The 4,756-nt window shown below is 42.1% G+C and overlaps 1 pseudogene; it reads left to right on the top strand.

The window, feature by feature from the left end:
• Window positions 1–526: 526 nt before the first annotated feature.
• LOC134387621 (olfactory receptor 7A10-like) lies at window positions 527–1,392 on the top strand (annotated as a pseudogene).
• The last annotated feature ends 3,364 nt before the right edge of the window (window positions 1,393–4,756 follow it).

The raw sequence follows: 4,756 nt of genomic DNA on the forward strand, positions 1-4,756 counted from the left end.
GTTTTTCTTCCAAGAACCTGTCATCACCTGGCATGTTTCATGATTTCTTTATTTGCCTATGTTATTCCTCCATCAGTGGATTGCATGGACATTTGCTTTTTTAGCTCTGTTCACTCACTGTCTAAGCAGTGCCTGGAACATGGTAAGCATTCAATTTAATATTCCTCCAATGGATGAAAGAACTTGTCATCATAAATGTAAAACAGCTGACATCTTCATGGAAGGCTGAGAGTGGGAAGCATTTCCTCATTAGGGACTGCAGGCTGATCAACTGAAGAGGACAGCAGTCATAGAGAAAATACAAAAATAACTGTTTGACTGAAAAATACTCATGATAACATTTCTGAAAAATTAGTGATGCATGCCCATATCTTGTTCTCTCTCCTCTCATCACATCACCCACAAGGAACACACAGAATTGGAGAATGATACACAGGTTTCGACATTCCTTCTTATGAGATTTTCAGAGGAACCCAGATTTCAGCCCTTGCTCTTTGGGCTGTTCCTGTTCATGTACCTGGTCCCCATGCTAGGGAACCTGCTCATCCTCCTGGCCATTATCTCAGACTCCCACCTCCACACACCCGTGTACTTCTTTCTCTCCAACCTGCCCTTTTCTGATATTTGTGTTGTCTTCACCACTGTCCCTAAGATGCTGCTGAATATACAGACACAGAGCAAAGCCATAACCTATAAAGGCTGCATCACACAGATATTCTTTTTTATATTCTTTGTAATGTTGGACAACATTCTCCTGGCTGGGAAGGCTTATGACAGTCTTGTGGCCATCTGTCACCCCTTGTACTATACAGTCATCATGAACATGCTCTGTGTGTTGCTGGTTCTGGTGTCCTGGATCCTGAGTGCCTTGAATTCTTTATTACAAAGCTTAATGGTGTTGCAGCTGTCATTCTGTACAGACTTGGAAATCCCAGACTTTCTGTGAACTTTATCAGATGGTCCACTGGGTCTGTTTTGACACTTTTCTTAATGACATGGTGATATATTTTGTAACGGGGCTACTTGGTTGTGTTCCCCTTGCTGGTTTTCTTTCCTCTTATTCTAAGCTAGTTTCTGCCATATGTGCAATCTCATCGGTTTTGGGGAGAAGAAGAAGCTCTCGGGGAAGTATAAAGCCTTTTCCACCTGTGCATCCCACCTCTCAGTTGTCTCCTTATTTTATGGTAAAAACCTAGGGGCGTAAATCTGCTGCATAAATCTGCTGCTACACCAAATTCACACTCAAGTGCAGCTACCTCGGTGATGTACACTGTGACCACACCCATGCTGAACCCCTTCATCTACTGTCTGAGGAATAAAGGCATAAAAATGGTTCTGAAAAGGTATTTGGGAGGTTCACTACAAAGGTCCTTGTTGAAGAAGTGCCCATGATTGTAGGGCTCCCAGCCAGTAATTGTGATTATTTAACATCACATGGAAGGAAAACTTTCTCCTTCTATTTATATTTTTGGGAGATTCATTTTTTTCATTTAAACTGCTTTATGGAATTTAAGCAAATCCCTCTATTAAGCTCTCTGCCCTCTCTGATACCAACAGGCTTTTTCCCACTCTGTCATTTTCCTACCTTCCCAAGGTTTTTTCCAACTTGGATCAGAAACAATTTTGAGATTCTAGTTTGTCTCATATAGTGAGTCATCCTATGGAACAAGCTACACCTGGCAATTAAGGCCATTCTTATAACTTTATAGCACAGGACAATGTGAGACCACTGTTTTATGCTTTGCTCTATCTCTATGTTAACTGCTGCTTCTGATAATATGGACCTTTGTATACTACTGTGTTTTACACCTTTTCATGGGATTTTATTATCCTCATTATGATCCTGCTTCTTATCCAGCTCATTTTCCACAGTGCCTACTATATTCCTTTCATAGTGTAGTTAGGCAAAAATTGCATATCAAATACATGTTCTGAGTGTAGTGTATGCCAAAAGACAGTTTTCCATATATTGCTTGACTTTACATGGCCAGAGACGACCTTCAACATGATGGAGTAAGATTTTCACTCATTTGTGGAATTAGTATGGAAGATTTTTGTTGATGATATACAGCTAGTTGCTGAAGTGTAGAGCTTGGTATCCATGTGTAGGTTTATTCATTGGAATGAGGGTTTTTGTGACCTGTTCTATGATACTTCATTGGATCATCTTTGTATTTCTGTTAAAAGTTTTCAGTGCTGCTGATAAATATGGCTCCTTCCACTGTCCTAAACAAAATATCTGCAACTTTAAATAATATTGTCATAAACACTAAATTGCAAGTGAGTAAATAAGATAGGTATTATTCTATCATCCATTTCTTTATCTCTTTATCTCCATTTCTTTAGCTCTTTTATGCTCTCATGACCAAAGGAAGACTCACAACAGACATTGAATTCCCACACAGTTATGCCTCTGGGAGTGGAGATTTGTGATTCAAAGTCACATTTTATTCCCTCAAAAAGTGTACATGTCCTTCAACCTCTCCTGATTACCTAGAAGGGAATCTCAACGGTAGTATCTTGTTAACATAGTTTTCCAAAATAAACTTGCATATCCAGGTAATGATGAATGCTGTCTTCAAATATCAGAACAAATATCAAACAGAAGCAGCTACAGATAATTCTGAATGTGCTCAGTTCTGTTTGTATTGATTATTGTGTCAGTAAGCTATTGCTGTGTAACATGCCCTCCCCAAATTTATAAAGGTTCAAGACAATACTTTTTTTTAAAAAATGAGATTCTGTTGGGGAAGTCTTCTGGTCCCTTCTGGTCTGTTCTGAGTCTGTGGTCAGCTGTGAGTCAGGTGGAGGTACTCTGTGCTCTGCTAATCTTGGCTGGGTTCTCTCATATCAGGGGCTTGCTGGCTGTCGGATGGTCTAGGGTGGCCATGGTGGGGACACCTGGACTCTGCTCTTCATATCCATTCCTCCTACAGCAGTCTAGCCTGAAGTTGTTCACATGGCAGAGGCAGGGTTACAGGTTTGACATAAGGGCCTAATTTCTTTCCTCTGCAAGTAAATATCCTGTTTTCCAAATAGCATTTATGGAAGAAACATTCTTTACCAATTGTGTGTTGCTGGCATCTTTGTCAAAAATCAATTGACCATTACTGTGTAGGTTTATTTCCAGGCTCTGTATTCTATTCCATTGACCAATTGACCAAAGTGAGCATCTTTGTGACCATTCATATGAATAGTGTGCCAGGTAAACCACTTATCTCCATTTCAGGAGAGTCAGTTTCAGGAGCTTTATGTTGTCATGTTTGGAACACATTTCACAGTTTCTATATATCTCTTGTCTCTCTGTGTTTATTTCTGCATCTCAAATAAAACAGTCATGTCTCCAGTCTTGACAGTCTGGCCTTAGGTAGGTGATGAAGCTCAGCAATCAGACCCAACAGAGACTCTAGGTGCCTCTCAATCCTTTGTGCATGTCCAAGACTCTCCCATTTTTGTTAGTACCCCCATGAGATTAGTACACGTCACATCCTATCAGTGCCACAGGTCAGGTGAGATAGAAAACATTCCCTGGATTACCAGGTAGAAAAGTTGAGGTTCTGGAGGTGTGGTCCAGTTCACTCTTTCCTTATGCAGAAAATGAGAGCTTCAGTTTATTTCCCTCTTTGTCCACAGGCTCATTCAGACCACACACTCTTTCAACCTACTGCTGTGCTCTCTGTTGCCCAGGAGCCTAGAGAATGCCCAGTCCCTGCAGCTTAGGGACAGGCTGACTAGCTGAAGGCTTTGTTCTGTCTCTGCGGTGAGCTGGTTAGAGGAGCTATGAGAAGTTTCCATCTGCCATTCAAATTTCCAGAAGAATAGTAATTGCCTGACTTTTCAGCTCCCACAAATAGGCAAGACAGAAGCCAGACACTCAGGCGGCAGCTGGAATAGTGAGAACACCAGATGTGCAGTGCAACCTTTTCATGGGCAAATCTGGTAATTGGGCTCCATTTATGAAAGAATGAGCAGGAGGAGTCATGGGGAATCCTACCCAGCCATTCGAAACTGCTGCATAAACATCTACAGACCATGGGAGACTATTGAATGGTGGCCCCGTCAGCTGGCAGAAACATGTGACTTGAAAGCCAGGTCTTTGGGCAGCAGCCATAAAGGCAGGGCACAAGATGTGTACACCAAATCCCTTAATGGAGACGATCAAGGCTTGTTCTTTTTCACTGGAATAAGTGAGGAGCAGAGGGCAATGGGAAGAGTCCACACACCCATTCAGGCTCTTAGGTACTACTGACTGCCTGTCCTTCAGCTCCCAGATGAATGCGAGTTAGAAACCAGAATATTGGGCAGTACCTGAGAATGTTGGGACACTTGATGTTTAGACTAACCCCTTTCAGGGAAAAACTTGGAGATGGTCTGGGCTGAGTCAGGGTGAAGAGCTGCTAGAAATGCTCACTCACTGTTTAAAACCACTTGTCTGTTTTCTGTGGTCCCAGAGGATTCATGAATGTGGAACCCCATCAGATCCCAGAGCTAGGTGGCTTAGAAGTCTGTCCATAGAGTGATAGCCATACAAGTTTGGGAGCTCAATGTATAGACAAACTCCTTCCAGAGAGAAAATGGAGACTTGGTTTTATCACTTGAGTGACCTGGAGGGAAAATGCATGGAGAATGCCCACACACCCATTCAGAATAATGGAGGATGACTACCTGCCTGCCCCATCAATACCAAGATGCAGCTAATTAGAAACCTGAACCTCAGGCAGCAGCTAGAAAGGTTGGGACATTAAGTGTGTAGTCA

The sequence above is a fragment of the Cynocephalus volans genome, chromosome 10, assembly GCF_027409185.1.
Source record: "Cynocephalus volans isolate mCynVol1 chromosome 10, mCynVol1.pri, whole genome shotgun sequence".
Classification (NCBI taxonomy): domain Eukaryota; kingdom Metazoa; phylum Chordata; class Mammalia; order Dermoptera; family Cynocephalidae; genus Cynocephalus; species Cynocephalus volans.